Source organism: Oncorhynchus nerka, linkage group LG4 (genome assembly GCF_034236695.1).
Source record: "Oncorhynchus nerka isolate Pitt River linkage group LG4, Oner_Uvic_2.0, whole genome shotgun sequence".
NCBI classification, from domain to species: Eukaryota; Metazoa; Chordata; class Actinopteri; order Salmoniformes; family Salmonidae; genus Oncorhynchus; species Oncorhynchus nerka.
The window spans coordinates 47,051,694-47,061,690 of NC_088399.1; positions in this window are offsets into that span (position 1 = coordinate 47,051,694).

The following is a 9,997-nucleotide window of genomic DNA, read 5'->3' on the forward strand; positions in this document are numbered from 1 at the left end:
TGTCACTTGTCCCTCAAGCTTAACATTGTTGTCATCTATCGTACCTCAATGAGCTTGACACCTTGACAAGCTGATTTCCAGACGATGGCTCACCACTCATTGTACTGAGTGAATATAACCTCCTGACACCTAATTTCAATAAATTTCTTACCACCTCTTTCTTTCCACTTCTTTCCTATTTTGATTTCACACTTTCCCAGTCACCTTCCACTCACAAAGTAGGCAATACACTTGACCTCATTTTCACTAGAGGCTGTTCGCCTACTAATCTTACTGCAACCCCCCTCTATGTCTCGGATCACTACTTTGTTTCATTTTCTCCCAATCTCTCCTCCAATCCTACCTACTCATCCCCTACCTTGATGTTCTCTGCCGCTACTCTCTCCTCTTCTACGCAAGCCTACCAGACAAGTTGAATGCCTTTTATGCTTGCTTCGAGGCAAGCAGTACTGAAGCATACACGAGCATACACATGACTGTGTGATAGCGCTCTCGGTAGCCGATGTAAACAAAACCTTTAAACAGTTTAACATTCACAAGCCACTAGGCCAGACTGATTACCAGGACGTGTACTCAAAGCATGCGCGAACCAACTGCCAAGTGTCTTCACTGACATTTTCAACCTCTCCCTGACCGAGTCTGTAATACCTACATGTTTCAAGCAGACCACCATAGTCCCTATGCTCAAGGAAGCGACGGTAACCTGCCTAAATGATTACAGCCCTGTAGCACTCACGTCGGTAGCCATGAAGTGCTTTGAAAGGCTGGTCATGTTCATTGACTACAGCTCAGTGTTCAACACCATAGTGCCCACGAAGCTCATCACTAAGCTAAGGACTCTGGGACTAAACACCTCCCTCTGCAACTGGATCCTGGACTTCCTGAAGGGCCACCCCCAGGTGGTGACAGTAGGCAACACCACGTCTGCCACGCTGATACTTAACACTGGGGCCCCTCAGAGGTGTGGACTTAGTCCCCTCCTGTACTCCCTATTCACCCACGACTGCGGGGCCAAACACGACTCCAACACCATCATTAAGTTTGCTGATGACACAACAGTGGTAGGCCTGATCACAACAACGATGAGACAGCCTATATGGAGGAGGTCAGAGAACTGGCAGTGTGGTGCCAGGACAACAACCTCTCCTTCAATGTGAGCAAGACAAAATGAGCTGATCGTGGACTAAAGGAAGAGGCGGGACGAACAGGCCTCCATTAACATCGAAGGGGCTGTAGTGGAGCGTCTCGAGAGTTTCAGGTTCCTTGGTGTCCACATCACCAACAAACGTTCATTGTCCAAACATACCAAGATAGTCGTGAAGACTTCCCCCTCAGGAGACTGAAAAGATTTGGCATGGGTCCCCAGATCCTAAAAGGTTCTACAGCTGCACCACCTCAACTAACCTGTACCCCCGCACACTGGCTCGGTAGTACCCCCTGTATGTAGCCTCGTTATTGTTATTTTGTTACTTTTTATTATTCTTTTTTACTTCAGTCTATTTGGTAAATAGTTTCTTTACTCTTCTTGAACTGCACTGTTGATTAAGGGCTTGTAAATAAGCATTTCACTGTAAGGTCTACACTTGTTGTATTCGACTTATGTGACAAATAAAGTTTGATTTGATTTCTATCTGATAAAAGAATTTATAAGGTTAAAGATAATGATTAAATAATTCTAGCCGGAAACTTAACAATTAGGGAGTATAGGTTATGTAGCATATATAAGGTATAATAAAAAATTAAACATAAGTCTGGGGAAAGAGAGGAATGTGTGTGTGTGTGTGTGTGTGTGCCTAAAGAAAACACAGAGAACAATTCAACTGTGTTTGAACCGACCCGGTTAGAACTCTGAGAAATACATACACATGGTTAGCAGATGTTAATGCGAGTGTAGCGAAATGCTTGTGCCTCTAGTTCCGACAATGCAGGAATAACCAACGAGCAATCTAGCCTAACAATTCCACAACTACTACCTTATACACACAAGTGTAAAGGGATAAAGAATATGTACATAAAGATATATGAATGAGTGATGGTACAGAACGGAAATAGGCAAGATGCAGTAGATGGTATAGAGTACAGTATATACATATGAGATGAGTAATGTAGGGTATATAAACATAACGTGGCATAGTTTAAAGTGGCTAGTGATACATGTATTACATAAAGATGGCAAGATGCAGTAGATGATATAGAGTACAGTATATACATATGAGATGAGTAATGTAGGGTATGTAAACATTATATTAAGTGGCATTGTTTAAAGTGGCTAGTGATACATTTTTTACATCAATTTCCATCAATTTCCATGTTTAAAGTGGCTGGAGTTGAGTCAGTATGTTGGCAGCAGCCACTCAATGTTAGTGGTGGCTGTTTAACAGCCTGATGGCCTTGAGATAGAAGCTGTTTTTCAGTCTCTCGGTCCCTGCTTTGATGCACCTGTACTGACCTCGCCATCTGGATGATAGCGGGGTGAACAGGCAGTGGCTCGGGTGGTTGTTGTCCTTGATGATCTTTATGGCCTTCCTGTGACATCGGGTGGTGTAGGTGTCCTGGAGGGCAGGTAGTTTGCCCCCGGTGATGCGTTGTGCCGACCTCACTACCCTCTGGAGAGCCTTACGGTTGTGGGCGGAGCAGTTGCCGTACCAGGTGGTGATACAGCCCGACAGGATACTTTCGATTGTGCATCTGTAAAAGTTTGTGAGTGCTTTTGGTGACAAGCCAAATTTCTTCAGCCTCCTGAGGTTGGACACTAGTAATGGACATTATGGAACAAAACAACGATTTATTGTGGAACTAGGACTCCTTGCACTGCATTCTGATGAAAGATCATCAAAGGTAAGGGAATATTTATGATGTAATTTCGTATTTCTGTTGACTCCAACATGGCGGAGAAATATTGTTACGTCTTAGCGCCGTTTTAGATTATTGCATGGTATGCTTTTTTCGAAATGTTTTTTAAAAAATCGGACACAGCGGTTGCATTAAGAACCAGTGTATCTTTAATTATACGTAAAACATGTATCTCGTCAAAGTTTATGATGAGTATTTCTGTTATCTGGCGTAGCTCTCTGTAATTATCCGGATATTTTGGAGGCATTTCTGAACATGGCGTCAATGTAAACCGAGATTTGTGGATATAAATATGCACATTATCGAACAAAACATAAATGTATTGTGTACCATGGTGTCATATGAGTGTCATCGGATGAAGATTATCAAAAGTTAGTGATTAATTCTATCTCTAATTCTGCTTTTGTGACTATCTTTGGCTGGGAAAAATGGCTGTATGTTTTTGGGGATTTAGCGGTGATCTAACATAAATATATGTTGTGTTTTCGCTGTAAAACATTTTAAAGATCGGACACGATGGGTAGATTAACAAGATGTTTATCTTTAATTTGCTGTATTGGACTTGTCAATGTGTGAAAGTTCAAATCCCGCGCTGCCTTTTCGGGGCGCTAGCGGGACCCCTAGCCATAAGAAGTTAAACTTTACGGAAAAATAATAATCTGAGAACGGCTCTCAGAACCCAAAGAAATAGCCGCCATTTTGGCATCAACAGAAGCTACAAAAAACACTATAAATATTCACTTACCTTTGAATATCTTCATCAGAAGGCAGTTCCAGGAATCCCAGTTCGACGATAAATGACTGATTTGTTCCATGAAGTTCCAAAAAGCCCATCATTTAGCCACTTGTTGTTAGCTTGTTCAGCCCAGCATTCAATCCTCAAAAAGCACGAGCAATTCCTCCAGACAAAAACTCAAAAAGTTCCATTACAGGTCGTAGAAACAAGTCAAATGATGTATGCAATCCATATTTAGGATGTTTTAAACATTAATCAGCAATAAGGTTCCAACCGGAGAATTTCTCTGTCTGAAGAAAAGCATAGGAACGGTAGGACACTCTCTCGTGACCGCGCGTAATGAGACCGAGGCTTTCTACCAGACCACCCACCCAAAGAGCTATTATGAGCCCCTCCTTCATAGTAGAATCATACAACCAGAATCTAAAGATGGTGACATCTTGTGGAAGCCCTAGGAAGTGCATTCTCATCCATAACTAAGGTGGACATCCAATGGCACTGTTTTCTATATTGAGTTCTCACTTCTTGTTTGGATTTCTTCTCAGGTTTTTGTCTGCCATATGAGTTCTGTTATACTCACAGACATAATTCAAACAGTTTGAGAAACTTCAGAGTGTTTTCTATCCACCAGAAATAATACTATGCATATATTCCCATCTGGGAAAGAGTAGGAGGCCGTTTACTCTGGGCACGCCTTTCATCCAAAAGTGAAAATACTGCCCCCTAGCCTCAACACAAGTCATACAAAGCTGGTTACAATTTCAAATAAAATTAAATAAAATCAAATGTATTTATATAGCCCTTCGTACATCAGCTGAGATCTCAAAGTGCTGTACAGAAACCCAGCCTAAAACCCCAAACATTAAGCAATGCAGGTGTAGAAGCACGGTGACTAGGAAAAACTCCCTAGAAAGACCAAAACCTAGGAAGAAACCTAGAGAAGAACCAGGCTATGAGGGGTGGCCAGTCCTCTTCTGGCTGTGCCGGGTGGAGATTATAACAGAACATGGCCAAGATGTTCAAATGTTCATAAATGACCAGCCTGGTCAAATAATAATAATCACAGGCAGAACAGTTGAAACTGGAGCAGCAGCACGGCCAGGTGGACTGGGGACAGCAAGGAGTCATCATGCCAGGTAGTCCTGAGGCATGGTCCTAGGGCTCAGGTTCTCCGAGAGAGAGAAAGAAAGAGAGAAAGAGAGAATTAGAGAGAGCATAGTCAAATTTCAGTTTTATCCTCCAGAAAAGAGAACAATTATTACCACAAATGTTATGGTTAAACTCAAATATACTGATTAATAAAGAATTATTTTTTACGGAAGAAAATGTTAATTTTTTAAATTATATTTATTAATTATTTTATGAATATAAACAGTGCAGCTATCGAAAATGTATGAGAATGTCTGCCCAATCCAAACCAACTGATTGCAGCATTACCACAAAATGGAGGAGGCAAGTGGAGAAGGGAGAAGGTAGGGAACATCTTTCTCTGCAATATATTTAAGATACAAATTGGCTTAAAGGAATTGGTAAAAATAGAAAAATATACCAGTTTCATTTGAGGACAAAAATGTTGACAGCTGCGCCATACAGGTTGCAAAATAAATGGTAAGAGATTTTTGAAGTACTGATTCCATGGCAAATGGTTTATGAACTGGTACAAAAAACACTTGATTCAACACTTTGAGTTTTTCAATTTCAATTATACAAAATTCTTTCCACCAACAGAAAGCTGTATGTATGTGGCGTACAACAATCACAGCTCTGTAGATTTTTCTTGGAAGAGACAGAATTACTAGACCATTTATTCTGGTATTGTATTGTATCGTTTCTGGTCACAGGTTCAGGAATGGTAAAAAAAATCACAACGTTCACTTAAAATTGACCTTGAAAATAGCAGTGTTGGGTGATTTGGAAAGCCATAGACAGTCAATAAATAACATAATAATACTTGTAGGAAAGGTTTTCATCTTTAGCTCACAATCTGTGGATACTTTACGATTAGAAAGGTTCAAAATGTATGTAAAACATCACAGCACAATTGAAAAAAATATGGCACATGGAAACCAAATGAGGGTGGTCTATGGTGATAGGTGGTATGGGCTGAGAGTGGGTGAGGGGTGGGATTAAAAAGCTTATGTTTGGTTAATGTATTATTGTTATGAGATTGCTTTATATAAAAGTACCATGTATGTCAAATGTTTATGCAAAATGTATGTACAGTACCAGTCATTCATTTTTCTTTATTTTTACTATTTTCTACAATGTAGAATAGTGAAGACATCAAAACTATGAAATAACACATATGGAATCATGTAATAACCAAAGTGTTAAACCAATCAAAATATGTTTTATATCCCCGACCTCAACTCTATTAAGATGGTTTGGGATGAGTTGGACCGCAGAGTCCAGCATATGTGGGAACTCCTTCAAGACTGTTGGAAAATCATTCCAGGTGAAGCTGGATGAGAGAATGCCAAGAGCGTACAAAGCTGTCATCAAGGTAAAGGGTTTGTCACGAATATCACCAAAGGTGGCTCCCCTTCCTGCTCGGGTGGCGCTCGGCGGTCGTTGTCGCCGGTCTATTAGCTGCCACTGATCCCTTTTCGTTTGTTTTTGTCTAATTGTTTTCACCTGTTCCTTGTTGGGGTTTTGGGATGGGTGTTATTTAAGTTAGTTTTGCCCGCTGGTGTTTGTGCGGGCTTGTTACGTTTGGTGATGTATCGTGTTTTGGTTTTGGGTTTTTCGCTGTCCAGTGTGCGTCTAGGTTTTGGGTTGGTTTTGCGCTAGTGTTTTGGGCATTCACCCATGTTTTGACCTGTTACGATTTGAAGGACATTAAAGCGTTTTCCCGTTCATTTCGCTATCTGCATCTGACTCCTCACTCATTCCACTCCCCCGTCGTTACAGGGTTTGAAGAATTTCAAATATATTTTGATTTGTTTAACACTTGAAAGACTGGTACTGTACATACATTTGACATACATGGTATGTTTATATAAAGCAATCTCATTCCATACTTGTTATTTCATAGTTTTAATGTCTTCACTATTATTCTACAATGTAGAAATAGTAAAAATAAAGAAAAACCCTGGAATGAGTAGGTGTCCAAACTTTTGACTGGTACTGTATGTGATAGTAGAGTAGTGGCTTGAGGGAACACACTTAATGTGTTGAGAAAAGTGTTATGAAATGTAATGTCCTGTAATATTTAAAATTGTATATAACTGCCTTAATGTTGCTGGTTCCCAGGAAGAGTAGCTGCTGCAAATACAAATACAACGACTCAGCTGCGAAGTGGTAGGCCACACACGCTCACAGAACGGGACCGGTGAAGTGCGCAGCGCGTAAAAATCATCTGTTCTCGGTTGCAACACTCACTACCGAGTTACAAACTGCCTCTGGAAGCAACGTCAGCACAAGAACTGTTAGTCGGGAGCTTCATGAAATGGGTTTCCATGGCCGAGCAGCCGCACACAAGCCTAAGATGCGCGATGCCAAGCTTCGGCTGAGTGGTGTAAAGCTCGCCACCATTGGACTGTGGAGCAATGGAAAAGCGCTCTCTGGAGTGATGAATCACGCTTCACCATCTGGTTCTCCGACGGACGAATGTTGGTTTGGCAGATGCCAGGAGTACGCTACCTGCCCCAATGCATAGTGCCAACTGTAAAGTTTGGTGGAGGAGGAATAATGGTCTGGGGCTATTTATCATGGTTTTGGCTAGGCCCCTTAGTTCCAGTGAAGGGAGATCTTAACGCTACTGCAAATAATGATATTCTAGACTATTCTGTGCTTCCAACTTTGTGGCAAAAGTTTGGGAAGGCCCTTTCCTGTTGAAGGATGACAATGCCTCAGTACACAAAGTGAGGTCCATACAGAAGTGGTTTGGGAAGATCGATGTGAAAGAACTTCACTTGCCTGCACAGAGACCTGACCTTAACTCCATCGAACACCTTTGGGATGGATTGTAACGCTGACTGCGAGTCAGGCCTAATCGCCCAACATCACTTTCCAACCTCACTAATGTTCTTGTGACTCCTGCTTTATTTAACTAGGCAAGTCAGTTCAGAACAAATTCTTATTTAAAATGACTGCCTACACTGGCCAAACACAGCCACACGCTGGGCCAATTGTGCGCCTCCCTATGGGACTCCCAATCACGGCTAGTTGTGATACAGCCTAGAAAATGCATTAGTCCAACAAGAATAATTTTGACAGTTGTGAGGGTGAGTGAGTGTCAACTGTTATTAAGTTGTGAGGAAGACTATTATCCCAATCACTGGGAAAAAACATTTTGCAACAGACCAACGTTTTGCAACATAATCTGACTAATTAAGGTTTTGTCTAGATGGCGTACAACTTTTGTCAAAATGTACTTTTCGTAACAAATTAGGAGAATTTACGCAGCAGGTTAGGATAATTAACGTAACTGGTTAGGATAATTAAGTTACGGTTTGAGGTAGGGTTATTTAAAATGCAAAACAAAAGCTGTATCCCTTCTAGACATGACCACTAATGAATACACCCCAGGTGTGGTGTAGATGATGTGGCTTTTCAATTGACCAAGACATTGTGTAGCCTATGTTTTATGATGATATAAACTAGATGCTCAATTTCAAATATACAGTAGAAACTAGAGCATTGAATTGCTGTCTGAAAAAAAAAGTTTTTATAATAAAATCACTATTTCAACTTATATGTTAGAACTATATCAACTGAACATTTAATTTGCGGGGGAGATTGTGACAGCCGGTTAAATGGCGTCCCTTGAGAAGGCAAGAACAAAATGTCTGTCAGAAGTGCAGTATTATTATAAGGAGGAATGGAGGGAAAAAGAGAGGTAGAGGAGGTCTGAGAGAGGGAGGAAGAGGGCGAGCTTGAGTGACGGGAAAAAGGGAGATGGTTTGTTAATAAAGAAGACTGGTAGAAAGTGTAAGCAGAGTGAGCTCAAGACAGGAGGAGAAATGGAAGTGAATGAGTGCAAACTATCTGAGGTGGTAGGTGTGGTGAAGTTCTCTTAGCCCGAGGCTTGCACCGAGGGTTAGGTTAAAGATGAGTCTGTGACAGTAGGAGTTTAGTTTTTGGAAAAAGTGGAGTTGCCTTTTGGCTGATCCATTTGTGGCTTCAGGGTGAGTGAAAACAGAGTTGGGTGCCGTGGAATCGGTGAGAGTAACCAGAAGTGGTCTTGTGATAATTGTTTGTGTTTCTGCTGGTTAGAGAGAGTCGGCACTCCGCGTTAAACGAATGGGGGAAAGAGATGTGAATTGTTTTGCTCGCAAGAAAAGGGCAGCATTTTTACCATTGAGAACCACTTTGGAAACAAGCATTTTAATTAATACTTTTAAGTGATATCCTTTGGGTCCACATTGTACATTTTGTTGTATATGTCTGTTACCCAAAATAAATTCAATTCAAAGGAGTGATTACTGGGGTAGTGGTAAATGTGAAAGCTGACCAACTGAAGGGGAAGATTCCTGGTGTTTGTGACACTCGTAGTATACTGCGATGCAGACAGGGTGGTGTGAGTGGTGAAACAAAATAGTTTTTGTCTGTTCTTTTGAGTTTTGATGTTGAGGCTTTGCCCGACAATGTGATGTCAGGATATATAAGTTATTCTGCACAAGCTTTTGTGCCGAATATATTACATTTTTACAGGTGTCAAGCTTATGGGCATGTGGCAGCAGTGTGTAGGAGGGAGGTTACTAGGTGTGAGATGTGTGCAGAAGGGCATGAGACAAAAGAATGTGTAGCATTGGGGAAAGTAGTGGTATACTGTATGTAGGGGTGCCCATGGGGCTGGGGATCAGAAATGTCCCATGCGAGAGAGGCAGGTTGAGGTTTCCAGGGTTATAGTAGTGCAGAGGTTGTCATATGCTGAGGCAGTGAAGAAAGTAGGGGAAGAAGGGTCAAGGATCCTGAGAGGAGTGGTGTGAGTAGATCTGTACCAATACAGAGGGATAAACCAACAAGTGATATATGTTTCAGTTAGCATTTATAGCAATGGTTATGAACTGTACTGCAGGGATGGAATGTAAGTCGCAGAAAATTGAGGTTGCGGTGGCAGATGCAGAGGGGTATTTGGGTGTGCGAGACTGCACGTCAGAAGAGTTACAGGGTGTGTTAAGTGGTGGTGTCCCATCCTTTCAGGATGTTGGCCTGAATTAGGACTAAATATATTTAAACATTGGAGTATGCTGTTTTTTGTGAGTGTAGTGTTAGATAGTAGGGTATTTGTTTATTTGTTTAAAAAAAAAATTCAAGCAAAGTTATAAAGCAGTTATACTCCAGTCTAGTAGGTGGCTGTAATGCAACATTTATTGGATGCCAACCACCATTAAACCTCATCAAAGAAGAAGAAGAATTTATTTCGCGGAACTATACAATCTAACGACACTTCCTGCACGGACC